Genomic DNA, 14,053 nt, shown 5'->3' with positions numbered 1-14,053 from the left:
TAATACCGGAGGAGGACTGGCCTTCCATGTGTCAGGGTGTGGGCGGGCATCTCTGCTGGTCGAGGCTGTCTGTTCCCCCATAAGTCGCAGGGACACCTGACACTGCAAACGTGGCTTTCCCCATGGAGCCATCTCACAGCCTGTTTCCTGGTGACCACGACTTTCCAGGCCGCCCTTCCCCATCTCCCCCTCATCCTCCAAGCTTTAACTTGTGCTTACTTCCACGGGGAGGCCTTCACTGCCCCCGCCCCCAGATGTAAGTGCCTTTCATGACTCCCCACTGGCACCCCTGGCTCCCCACTGGATTTGTCCCCATGCTGTCCGCAGTGCCCCCACCTAAGGGGCGTTACGGTGCATAGCAAGGAAGGATGCGATCCCTAAGAAGCTATGACTAAGAATTCATCATTCATTCCCTCACTCATTCATTCTGCGTGTATGAACGTCTACGAACATCTATTCAGTCCCAGGCACTGAGCTACACACTGCAGGCTCCGTGGAGACTGAGACAGACAGGTCTCTGCCCTCATTCCGTTGAGGGAAACAGATCAGAAATAAAATAATCAGAATCATTCCAACATTCACTGAATACTTTTAAAGTGCCACCTTGAATCCTAAAAGATACATTTATGTATTTTGATCTTATTTTATCTTCATAAAACCTTATGAGGGTGATCATTTCGCAAAATATACAAATATTGGATAATTATGTTGTACACCTGAAACTAACATAATGTTTTATGTCAATTACACCTCAATTTAAAAAAAAAAAAACCTTAAGAAGTGAAATGGTGGTACAGGGACTTCCCTGCTGGTCCAGTGGTTAAGAATCCACCTTCCAGTGCAGCAGACACAGGTTCAGTCCCTGGTCGGGGAACTAAAATCCCGCATGCCGCAGGGCAACTAAGCCCCTGTGCTGCAACAAAAAGACCCTGCATGCCGCAACGAAGATCCCGCAGGCTGCAACAAAGATGCGGCACAGCCAGATAAATAAAGAAATATCTTTTTAAAATAAATAAATAAAACGGTGGTACAGAGAAGTTAAGTATCTTGTCAAAGGCTAAACAGAGGCCATGGACTGTGGCTGAACGGGGACTTGAACCCGGGCCCTTATGTTCAGAACTCCTAACCCCGATGGCGTGTTGCCTCTCACGCTTTCAATGCATGGGGATGAGGCGGTGTATCTGAACCCTCGGCCTCCACAGCTGAGCCTCCAAACCCTCCTGGGCCCCTGTGAGATGGGCGCCAGAGCTGGAAGCCTTGGCTATTTCCTCCTAGGCCCCCTTCTCTTGCAGAGAAGTCCAGACGACCTGCCAGGGAAGAGGAACCCAACTTGCCGACATCACAGTGACTTCCAGTGCTAAAGGTGAACCCAGGATAAAGAGCGAGAACAATTCATCTGGACCAGATATTCTCAGCCCGAGAGGAGATGGAGATGGCAGGCAACTCCAGAAAGACGAGTTGAGAAAAACGTAAATGGTGCCTTTCACGAAGTCCTTTCATATTATTACTTCTAAAAAACATCCTATCTGCAATTGGTTATAATTCACATGCACCCATGTTTCTTAAGCCCACACTAACACCCAGCACCCTTCCAGACCTGCTGGGAGGGAAAAAATATGGAAAACAGCATCTGACAAATGTTAGCAGTGGACAAAGTGTGTCTGATGCAGACATTTACTCTTTTGATGCTTAGAACTAGGCCACGAGGTGGGTATAAATCCCCACTTTATTGATAAGAAAACTGAAATGTACAGAGATTAATTTTCTTGTTACTTACTAGTTGTAGAGTTGTGTGACCTTGGGCAAATGACAATACTTAGCCTCTTGGGTTGGTTTTCTTGGCTGTTAAATGGAGCGATAACAGTACCCACCTGTTGTGGATTGAATGGTGTGCCCCACGTATCCTAACCCCTGGTATGTATGAATGTGACCTTATTTGAAAACAGGGTCTTTGCAGATGTCATCAAGTTCAGATGAGGTCATTAGGCTCTAATCCAATGTGACTGGTGTCCTCATAAGAAGAGGAAAGCTGACCTGGTGCAGCTACAGGGAGAACACCGTGTGATGACAGAGGAAGAGGCTGGAGCGATGTGCCCACAAGTCAAGAACACCAAGGACTGCCAATAGCCACCAGAAGCAAGGAAGTAGAACCCTCCTCTAGATCCCTGCTGACACCTGATTTTGGACTTTTAGCCTCCAGAACTGTGCGAGGATGAATGTCTGTGGTTAGAAGCCCTCAGTTTACGGTACTTGTTACTGCAGCCCTAGGAAACCAACGCATCACCTCACCGCGCTCTTGAGCTGGTCCACAGCTCTGCCCCGGTGTTTCGGGGTGAGGGGCTGCAGAAGCTGAGGTCTGGGGGCAGAGTGAATGAGATGTGTTTCAGGGACCCCACGTGCCTGACTCACTGCCTAACCGGCCTGCCTCCCACCAGCACTTTTCAAGGAAGCCAGGAGCATCCTGGTGCAGCTACAGTGGGAGGCCCCTCTCTCAGTGCCCCCAGGAACAAGCATTCACTATGCCAGGGGGCCACGGGCCACGTCCGAATCCCGTCTTGGGGAGCCATACTCTCTCAAAGACCCCTCCACCCTGGTGTCCAGCTCGCCAGTTATCCCTGTGAGGTCTTTTGCAGGGGACAGTAAATCCCCATTTTTCGAGGCGTGCTTGTATTTTGGCTGGAGAAGCACCTCATTCCCCTGGGGGCTAAAAACTCAGACAAGATGAGTACCCTGAGCTGGCCCTGCTGGAGAGAGCCCTAAATGTCAGGCACCAGGTGGTGGCGGGCTGCCCCCCAGGAGGCCGAGGCGCACTTGGCTAGCAAGAGTGCTGCAATCTGTCCCAGCCGGAGAGGCAGCACCCTCAGGCCCCGCGCCCACAGCAGTAATTAGCCGTGAAAAGACGGGCCTAAATCCAAGGACCGGGGCTCCAAATTCTTCTCCCATTTCCAATGGAAGCCATAGTAGTTCAACTATTATGAACTAGAGAGCCCAGCCCCAGGCCACCCAGGATGGGAGCCCAGAGCCTCTCCATCCAAGAGATGGGAGTGACAGGCGTGTGTGCAGGGGCGGGCGGGGGGGGGGGGGGCGCTTGGAGCCTCTCCTCGGGTGCTGGCCCCTTGCCAAAGGCATCTCTCGTTTCTTACTCAAGTGGGCGAGGAGCGATGTGTAAACCTATTGACACCTACTAGGTGCCAGGCACTTGATCAGCTTTCTACATTCTTCCCATTTTGCAGAGGAAAAAACTGAGGCTCAGAGAGATGAACAAGGGTTAAAGTAGAGGTGTCAGGATTTGAAGCTAGGTCTGACCACCTTGCTGTTCTCAGAAAAACAGGGCTAGAAACCCTCATCAGGCCCCCTCTCTTTACCTGCCCAACCCCACAAGGAGTGAAAGGGGACAGCAGGAGGCTGCATAGATGGGACAGGAAGCACAGGTAGCCTTCTGTCATTTGGGGGACACCCCAAAGCTTGAATGCACAGGACTTCCCAAAGTAGTGTACATGGAGCCGAAATTCCTGTGGCTTTCACGATGAATATTTAAAATTAAGGCTTCTCATGCCCCTACACTACTCCGTCAGCTTCCAGATAGTTCCTGCAGCCTCCCCCCCCGCCTTCTCTGCCCCTGGCCCTTCTCCCCCTGCCCCATGCACACACAGAAGATGAATACAGAAGCTCTTCCCCATTAGGGCATGGGAGGAGGAGACAGGAGCAGAAGTAGGTGCTGGAGGGTCCTGGAAGAAGTTCTAAGAGCAGTAAACTTCAATAAGGCAAAGGAGGCCATGGGAGCTCTGGGGTGAAGGTCAAGGGTCTGGCTTAGTGCCCTTGCTGTGTGCTCACTGGCCAGCCCCTTGGCCCCTCCAAGCCATCCCCACCTCCAGTGTATTATGGGCAATATATGATCTGTCCAGAGATCAGTTCCATGGACATGGTCTGTAATCTCTAAAGAGCAATGCACATCAGGGATCATTAAGGAAAGGAAGCATCCGTGTTTTAAGGACTATGTGCCAGGTCTATACTAGAAGCTTTAAATGCATCATCTCAATTAATCCTCGAAGTACTCTATCCAGGAAATATAAATGCAGGGAGTTAGTGCTCAGTAAACACCCAGCCTCCCTTGCAGAGGGTTTCAGGCCAGGTGACAAGTGCTCAGTAAATACCCAGCCTCCCTTGCAGCTGGCATCGGGCCAGGTGACAGTTCTGACCAATGGACTGGAGTTGAAGTGATGTGTGTCACCTCCAGGGGACACAGTGGAGCGTTAGTGTGCCTTTTCCTTTTGCATTGCTCTCTTCGCCTTCTGCAGTAACCATGGATGCCACATCGTCCTGGAAGTGCAGCTATGAAGATGGTGGAGTCACCATCCGCCTGCGTCCCTGAGTAACTGTGTACAGCAGAGATCCATGTTAGACAAGTAACGTAAGTGAGAATTAAAGCCACAAGGTTAAGCCACTGAGAGTCTGGGGTCATCTGCTGTGGCTGCTGGTATTACGTAGCTTAACACTCTTATTGTTGCTGTTATTCTGCTTTTCACAAATGCGGAAACCAAGGCCACATAGCCAGAAACAAGATGCAAGTTCACATCTGTGACTCCAACACACATCCTCTTTCAATTACAACCTTTTGTTGCTGAATAAGATCATCCCCTTCCTGTAAGCAACCTTGTCCCCAAAAGCTCCTACCCCTCAGTGTCCCCAGGATGGCTGAGGAGTCAATGCAGGATGAGAAAAGAGAATCTCAGAAAGCACTGTGAGCCTGGAAAATGAGCAAAAGCAGGGAGGAGGGGGCCCGATCGCATCTCAGGGAAATCTTTTCTGGGGCTTTGGAGCTCACAGGAGGGTTCGATAGGAGAGGAAACATCACAGAGTGGTTTCGAGCACAGAAGGGAGAATCGGACCAACCTAGGATCAAATTCCAGTCCTACCACTTGCTCCCTTGATTTTTCTGAGCCCTACGTCCTAATCTGTAAGATGGGGACAATATCTGAACCGACTTTGAGGGTGGAGGTGAGACGAAGCATTGTCTAGCTCCCGATGGTGCGCACTCCCCAAATGTCTGCCGCAGGAAAGATCGTCAGGCTCAGAGAACAGCCTTTGCTGGAGGGAGCTGAGGACGAGGTGCAGCCAGAGGCTGCCCCGCCAGGATGGCTGACGCAGCCCAGACAGCAGACCTGGCCCAGCTCGCATCCCTGCAAGAGACCAAGGGGCAGAACCCAGAGAGCGGAGCGGGGCCAGCCAGACACAGTGCGACGCAGCAGAGGAGCCAGATTTTTTATTTTAGAGTCGAAAGTGTCTTCTAGGAGGACGGCCTTTTATTTGGGTGTATCTCGGAGTTATCAGCTTAAACTCATTATCTGTACATATGGTCTTTGTACTATAGTTAAGGGTGGGAAACAAAGGATGGAAGGGAAAGGATGGGTATATACTAGCTGATGAAATATCATCCCTCAACTGCCAGTAACCAGGATATGTTCAGTGACATCACATTGGGCTTCCTGCCACAAGGATGGGGCTATCATGAGAATACGCACAAGATTTTAACTCTGGAGTCCCTCAGTGAGGCAGGGAAAGGAAGAAAAAAAAAAAGAAAAGCAATTTGTTTTATTCACCCTTGTCTTCCACCTCAAAAGCAGACACACACACACACACACACATGCACACACACACTGTGCCCAAAAATATCAGAGCTGGAAAGGATCAACGTTGATCCCTCCCTCCCACTTCACAATAAGAGTATTAGTAATAATAATAATAATGACAATGATGACTGTATTTGTTGAGCATTTACTACCTGCTGTGCACTGTGCTAAGTGTTTCACATGTTTTATCTCGTTGACATTTCACAACACTCTGATACAGTATAATTAGTCCCATTTCACAGATGAGGAAACTAAGGCACCAGAGGTTGAATGGCCTAAGGTCACACAGCTATTAAGTAGAAGAAAGCCGACATTCAAACCCAGGCAGCCTAACCGCCTCACAATGCTGCGTCTAGAGAAATAGGGAAACTGAGGCTCAGACAGGGGTGGTGAGTCACTCGAGGTCCCACAGCTCCATGTATAACAGAATTGGGGCTAGAACACCAGTCTCCTTACTCCTGGTCCAGCTGGTCCAGTGACCTTTCCACTCCGTCCTGTTGCCAATCAGTATGTACACACACGCATAGGACTAGTGAACATGCTGTTGCTCAGCTCCAAGTTGTTCAGTTACTAATTAAACTAGCAGTCTTGGGTACAAACAAGGGGCAAGGGCTAGACCTTAAGATAACAGGTGCTGAGATGAAAGAACTGCTTTGCCAGCTGCAAACACTGGGACCCATCTCCCTCTCCCTCTCTTTTTTTTTTTTTTTAGCGGTACGCGGGCCTCTCACTGCTGTGGCCTCTCCACTTGCGGAGCACAGGCTCCGGACGCGCAGGCTCAGCGGCCATGGCTCACGGGCCCAGCCGCTCCGCGGCATGTGGGATCTTCCCGAACCAGGGCACGAACCCGTGTCCCCTGCATCGGCAGGCGGACTCTCAACCACTGCGCCACCAGGGAAGCCCTCCCTCTCTTTTTAATGAGTGTTACATTATCTGCACACAACCCCACCCCCCAGTCAGAGCACTGATGCGGGTCCAAGGTGGCAGCCCGTGCGGCAGGAGGAGCCCAGGCTGGCGGGTTACTTAGCAGCATCAGATTGCAAAAATACCCCATCAAGCGATCATCTGCTCTGGGGGACTAAAGTGCTGGTTTCCAAGGCCCCCTCCCTTTGCTGTGTCCCAGCTGAGCTTGAACAAATGTTCCTGATTTTCCTTCTCAATGGCTGATGAAATAGACCAGAAGAGCCGCCCTCTGGAAAGAGGGGTCCCTAAGAAGGGCAGTCCAGCCATCACTCTTTGCTCGTAGCAGGAAAGAGGAGGGAGTAAAAACTGCACAGGCCTCGAGAGAAAGGTAACATGCAAGCTTGCAGACAGAAATGGGGATCCCAGCAGGAGCTGATCACCAACATCACCCTCTCCATCCCCAAACCGCAGTGTGATGGAGGACAGGCACCTGGTTCACTTTGCCCTGTCAGGGCGGAGCGGGGCAAGACGGCCAGGAGCGGTGCCCCCCACTGGACAGAAGGCAGAGCAGGGCTGCCTAGCGCCCTAAAATGTTAGACTCTCCTGACTTTAAGTTTCAAGCCCCCGCCTCCTCAACCGCCACCCCGGCCCCAGACCATTAAAACGTCACTAATTCAGGGAGCTGTTTCCAGGCTGACAAGGCAGTTTTTAAAGGAGGAGAGGGTACTACCTGGATTAGCCCAAGGTGTCCTAACTCCAACTCCAGATGAACTGATGCTTCTAGAAAGTGGCCTGGAACTTTCACTGATATACCTCCATTTCAGCCTCAGGCTGGGTAAAGATACGCCAAGCGTCTGCCATTTGAATGGATCTGGGGACCAGACGACCAGGAGACACAGTGCCCAAGACCTGAAATTTTGCTGAATCAGAGACCTTGGAGTTTGCCTGGAAGCAGTCTGAGTCCACACATGATACTCCACATCCAAACAGGGACGTCAGCAGTCCCAGGGGTCTCAGTTCCCTCCCATCTTCGGGGCAGGTTGGGTGTGAGTGAGGTGCAGGGAGCAGGGGTAGAACGCAGAGCCGCCAGCCCTCTGGGGGCCCCTTGCTCACTCCCAGTTTCCAAGGGCAGGGCTGTTCCAGGCAGGCTTCCCTCCACAGAAAAACTAGAGTCATTAAAAACAAAACAAAACAAAAAAACAAAACAACTCCTTTTGTTTTCTGGCCCCATGGAATGTCTTGAAGACAAATCCAGAGACAGCGGGCTTCTCCACCCTTTCCTCTGTCTCCTCCCTACTCTTCTGTCCTCTTCTATTCAAAATAAAAACCATGCTGATCTTTCTTTACAGCAACTTTGTCCTCGAGCAATTTGAGAGCATCCAACAAAAACATTTGCTACACTGAAAGCAAGAACCTCAACTCTCTTTCAGGGACCACCCTTTTCCATCACCTTTGCAGGGGACTCTGGGAACATGAGCGGGGGGAGGGGGGCTGCCCAATGAGCCCACACTGGCATCCACGAGAAAGATGAAAACTTCCGCCAGCCACTATGAGACCATGCACGTTCTTAGATTTGCTCATTTGTACTCACTTGGGGTGCAGGGAAGAGGGAGGGAATTAGAGAGAAAGATGAGGCCACAGTGCTTCAGGGTCCCTCCAATGTCGAACAGCCCACACACGACAAAGATGATGCTCTTCATAGATGCCAGCAGCCGTCTGGCTCCCTGAGGCCTTGGCACAGACCCACAGACTCAACACACAGGGGCCCTGAGGTCCCACAAGGGGACACGTGGCAGGTTTCCACCAATAATTGTGAAATGACCACATGAATGTGGCCTGTAGACTCCAGACCCCAAGAGGAAATGAAATTTACCACTTGAAACTGGACTGCTAAAGCCTTTAAGGGCCCCCATCAACCCCACCCTGTGCCTCCCAGTTTATTTGTGCCCAGAGAGGGGATTCACCCCAAGACCCTCAACCCACCCACACCAGAAAGGGATCTGGCCAGATCCAGGGAACAAAGGTACAACTTTTACCAAAAGGGTGCATTCAGCGGTTTGGGTTTCAGACCCCAAAGAAACCTCAGAAAGTTAATGCTCCCATACACTTACTCCACACCAATTCGCTGTTAATGTAAAGTTCCCCTCCTTTTGGTTTTTCTGCGGGTGAATTTTTTATTCACCCATACATCCTGCCAGCTCCCCCAAGAAAAACCAGCTCCTGAGAGCCAAGCTTTCCAGTACACAGCGCAGTTATAACTGGGGCATCCCAGCCTCACACTCCGACCCTCTGCCCCATTCCGGCTGCGGTGGGGTGCTCCTCAGGGCTGGCCCCTCGTGTGTTGGGGGTTGGTCTGCGGTTGTCGGTCCTGGATTTCGGTGCATTTGTCTCGCAGGAACCAGAACTCGCCTTCCTGTGGGTGAAACGGCCAGGGAAGGGCGCCCCCTCGCGGGAGCGAACTCACCTCAATCCAGCCGGGACTCAAAGCCGGCGCGAACCCACCCGTGCCCTCCAACCCTCCAAGAGGACTCCCGCTGCGCCCCCTAAATCTGGACGTGCTCGAGCCTCGGATCCAACGAGCACCCAACGGAGTCTCTGCTTCCCCAAACCGCACACACCGAGTACGGAATAAAGGGGGCCCCGAAGGAAAGCGTGGCGCCCCCGCCCCGCCCCGCTTCCAGGGACTCCGAAGGCGACCCGCCCTCAGTGGCCCTGCTGGGCCCGGCAATCCTCACGGCCCGGATCCTCGCTCCTAATCCTTAGTCCCTACCTGCCCTCCTACAGAGTGGCATGGCGCGCACCGCCTCCCTCAGGACGCAGCCCTCGCCAAGACCCCGACTTGTAACCACACCTGCCACCCCCGCCATTCTGCTGCCCCCCCACCCCCAAATACCCGCCCAGAGCGCCAAGCAGCGCTGCACCTGTCCCGGGGGAAGCCTCTGGCCCTCGGCGGATTCGGGGCAGGGATGGGGACGAGCACGTCTCCCCCCGCCCCTTCCCCAGCCTAGCCGAAGTAGAACTTGAACATCCTGGGATCCCCCCATTCCACCCCCACCCCCACCGTGCCCAACAGTCGCCCGGGGGGAGGCGGGAAGCGCGCTTGGGCCCCCAAGGCCCCCGGGGCGCGGCGGCGGGCGCACGGAGGGCACTGAGGTGCGGAACCCCTACCTTCCAGCGGCAGTGGCCGGATCCCGCGCCAACTCCAGTCGGCGGCCGCGGGGGAAACTTTCCCCGGGCGGAGAAGCGCACTCGCAACTTGCTAGGCACCGGCTGCCTTCCCGGCTGTGGCGGCGGCGGCGCGTCCGGGGACCGGCTGGCGAGAGGCGGCGGCGGCGCTCGCTCGGGGCTCGGGCTCGGGCTCGGGCTCGGGCGGCCTCGCGCGGCTCCGCGGTGGATCACTAGGCGCTGCGTCCGCCCCGCAGCCTGGAGCCCCCGAGACGCCGGCGGCAGCTGCAGCCGCCCGCCCGCCGGCCCCACCTCCCCGCCACCGCTCCGTCCCTCCCTCCCTCTCCCCCGAGCTCCCTCCCCTCCCCAAACCTCCTCCCCTTCAGTCTCCAGTCGCCGCCGCCGCCGCCGCCGCCGCCGCCGCCGCTGCCTTGGCGGCCGACGTGAAGGCACGTCTCCTCCGGCGAGCTGCCCCACTTGCCCCCTCCCGGGCTTGGTCCAGCATCCAGGCCTCGCTCCGGGGGGCCCTGGGGCCACCCTCTGCCCTTCTCCCCTTCTGTCACCCCTGCCCTCCTCCCCACTCTGCTCACAGGCCCTCGCTTCGTCTGAATTCAGGAGATCCGTAGGGGGAGTGGGGAGCTGGGCGCGCTAGACCGGAGTATTTATTCCAGGGAAACTTCCACGCTGCCCCCCGACCTCCGTGGCCGGACCGCAGGGCTGCGGGGTGGGATGATCCCCCATCCGGACCTCGCTCCTCATCTTCCCGCTGCCCTGGAAGGACCTGTTGAAAGCCAGGGTGATTCACCCTCACTGGGCTGCTTTGGACCGATGCCGTTAATAGAGGAGACTGGAGGGGTTGCAGCAAGAGGTTGGGGACGCGGGGGTGCCCACCCCAGACCAGATGCAAACGACTTGATTGCAAGAGGCCAGACCTGTGTCTCCATCTCAGGGCTTATCTTTTCATCTTTGTACCACTGCCTGAGCCACAGGCCCCCTCCCCAGCCACTGACACATGACTTCACCAAGACATTTAACCTCTGAACCTCTTCTGTGAAGTAGCTACCCACCGCCTGCCCCAGACAAAATGGGCAAGCAAGCAGATCAAAGCAGACAGCCCAAGTGAAAGTGCTCTCTAACCCCCCAGAGGAGAGGGGCTCAGATTGCCCACTCCTTGTCCCTGGGCAACAATTTTTTGAGTCCCAGCTCTGAAGATTCCACACCCAGTGCCTGCCTGCCAGGACATTCAAACACACACAAGTTCTGCAGGAGGCCCCTTTGTCAACTGATTTGCACTAAGGGGTGAGTGACTGATAGGAGTTGAACCTACTCCAGTCTTGGATAGGAATGTTGGTGATGTCAGGCCACAGGGCAGCATTTGCAGGGGCAGGAAGTCTCTGCCTTTCCTTGCCCACATTCCAGGAAAAGGATACATCCTTCTAAGGACTTGGAAGATGTCAGGTCCTTTCAACTATTTCACTGAGTAAATTGAGGAGGGCCTAATACAGTAGAGGTGTGGCTGGAAGAAAAAAACCTGGATCCACAGTTTTCAACTGGACCCAGAGTGAGCAATCCTTAACCCAAGGGAAGAAAAATCTCTACTAATGCAATTTCTGTAAAACAAGGACAAGGAAAACTTGAAAGGGCTTCAGGCTCCACATTCACCCCTTCAGCTGCCAAAACAGTGTTGGGGGAGAGGCTGACCATTTGCCCTGAGAAACCTCACAGGCTCTTCGTTTCTGGAATGCTGTTGGGAGAGGCCGTCTGTGTGCGCCTCCTTGGCTGCAAGGCACCACAAAAATTTAAAGAGGAAAAAAGCGTGAACCTACCATGAGGGTGCTGGGGCCCAGGAGGTGGAGGCCAGGGGCAGCGGGAGGGATGGATGGAGTTTCTGGGGATCCACAGGATGGACAGAAGCAGGCGGGAGGAAGTGGGAGAAAGGAGCACAGGGAGGTGAGGACAGAGCAGGCCATTTGGACAGTCAGACACCCAGCTGGGAGGAGAGCTCTAGTTCCAAGTCAGAGTTTCCCAGACCTCAGCAGTTCTCTGCCTCCGTTGAGAATCTGGCCCTATCTGCACACCAGGTAGAACCATTTGCTTAATCGCTTCCTTTAAATCAACTCTTGGGTTTTTTATTTGCTTGTTTTATTTTTTTTTTAAGTAAATGTGCGTGTTTTACAAAGAAATGTTACAGCATTACCATAGATGGAAAATGGGCATCACGTTACTATAAATAGAAGGTAACCATAAAAATGAATACAATGCAAATAAAACGGTGTTATTAAATTCTAGCAATATATATTTAACCACAGTAAAAAAAAAAAAAAAAAAACTCCAACACAATACTGCTGCTTAGGGAAGGTGTGAAGCCAGAGGCCCCACTGTCTCTGGAAAAGGGAGATTAACAAGGATAGAAAGGTGTTAAGGACACAGCAACAATAAACCAATAAACCTCCTTCCCAGGAGGTCTGTCAGGGTACTGAAGACCCCTTATATCTCCTTCACTATCTCTACTGCCCCACAATCAGGAAACACAATTCTGAATATATTAGCTAAGAAGTACTTTCTGGCCAAAGTCAGGAACCTTAAGAGTTTAGTCCTGCATGAGAGAAGGTGATTTGGGTTACAGAGAGCCGGCCTTCCTCCTGCTCACAGGATGGCCTTGGGGAGGTCCTGCCTTGTCTGGCCTCAGTGTGGCCACCTGCACCACAAGGGCCTAGGGCAAATGGCTTCTAGAATCCTTTTTGGTATCCTTTGATAAAAGCAAGAAAGGAACTAAATTTGTGGCTTGTTGGGAAACAGAGAGGGAGAAGGCTTTACTGAGGAGAGAGGCCGGAAAAGGGAGAAAATGTTGGGAGTGGGGAGGGCTGAGGGTCAGCAGTCCCCAGGAGGGAGTGAAGGTGGTGTTAAGACCACTGCTGACCAATTGGAGTCTAGGTGGTCACGAACCCAGAAGTGGCCTGGCCCAGAAGGTTCTAGATTCCCCATTTGCCCACCCTGGAAGGAATCTTGTGGAGAATTCACTGTAATCCAACCCCTTCATCTTACAGATGGGGAAATTGAGGAAGAACCACAGACTATCGTCTCCTCCTCGTGGTCAGAGAGCTGCATTGAACCAGGCCTCCTGACTCCGAGGCCAGGGCCCTTTCTACTCCCCTGTGTTTGGGGGTCTAGTAGAAATAGTTCTTCTGAAAATATTCACCTCTTCTCCAAGGGGGCTCTTAGACTTCATTTTTCTCCGTCATCTGGGGAAAAAAAAAATGTTGAATTGGCGTGAAAGCCCCAAACTCACCTGAGTGTGGCCAGGTGGGCAACCCAGGTATTGTGCTCCAGCCACTGGCACAGGACACCTGGGGTGAGCGGCCACACATTGGTACCTTGGGGGCACTAATGCAGAGCAAACACTCCAAACCACGGGTCCACAGACCGAAGTTCCAGGCCTGGCCATCTTGACAATTCTCTTCCCTCTCCAGGCCTCAGTGTTCCCATCAGTAAAATGAGTGAGATGTTTGGGCGGGATCAGTGGGTTTCAAGTCAGGCTGGCAGTTCCCACTCCTAGGTACCTAACGATCGTGGAAGAGGGAGGGAAACTTCCCTCCCAGCTTTAGCCAGAAGCAGGTTCCCTTTTCATCTGTTTTGTACGCTGGTGTCTCACGTAAGATTTCAAGGAGAAAGTGTCCTTCACTTAAAAAGAATTCGAAATCACTAGATTTGCTTCTAACATTTATAAATTTATGGCTAATCAGACTGTAAGCCTCTCAAGTACTGGGGCCCTGCCTTGTCCATCTCCAGGGCCTCTGCACCTGGCAGAGCCAGCGCTCAGGGGATGTTGGGTGCCACTTCCTAACTGTGCCACCTTGAACTGTCCACTTAAAAACTCTCTGAGCCTCAGAGAATTGATGCATTTCTAGATGGGAATTGTAAACGCACCTCTGGCATGGGGTGGCTGTGAGAGTCTCATGGAAAGCCCCTGGCATATAATAAATGTTCAGTCAAGGTGAGCCTAATGTGTGAACGGATGGCTGGATGAATGCTGGCCGGGCTGGATCCTTTCCCCAGGAGGCATCTTGACCTTCCAACCTAGCTTTTGCAAGGCAGCCTGCGTTTTAAATATTTAATCACTGCCTCCCTGATTTTTTTATGAATTGTCTCTTTTTATATGTAATTTGCAATCATTTCTCCCAAAATGACAGTTCATTAAACGTACAACTGAGTGTGATTGAATTCGTTTATCTTTGCCATGATTGTCATAGAAATAAATTTGCAAATCCCAGGAACATCCTTTGGAGCTTTGATGAATATAGTTTTGACCCTCCCAGACCTGGACCAGTTACAGAGTCCCCCTCTTTCTCTCCTTT

The 14,053-nt window shown here is 52.7% G+C and overlaps 1 protein-coding gene across 2 annotated transcripts in view; it reads right to left on the bottom strand.

Annotated features, from left to right (window-relative positions):
* Positions 1 to 9,996, bottom strand: part of TSPAN18 (tetraspanin 18) — a 181,800-nt gene extending 171,804 nt beyond the window's left edge. For both annotated transcript variants that reach the window (XM_060018756.1, XM_060018758.1), the window contains exon 1: positions 9,702 to 9,996. The gene's annotated coding sequence lies outside the window, so the exon portion shown is untranslated. The remainder of the gene's footprint in view (positions 1 to 9,701) is intronic.
* Positions 9,997 to 14,053: the final 4,057 nt, after the last annotated feature.

Source organism: Delphinus delphis, chromosome 8 (assembly GCF_949987515.2).
Source record: "Delphinus delphis chromosome 8, mDelDel1.2, whole genome shotgun sequence".
Lineage (NCBI taxonomy): Eukaryota > Metazoa > Chordata > Mammalia > Artiodactyla > Delphinidae > Delphinus > Delphinus delphis.
Note: the sequence above shows the minus strand (reverse complement) of the source record. Positions and strands in the feature narration are given on the sequence as shown.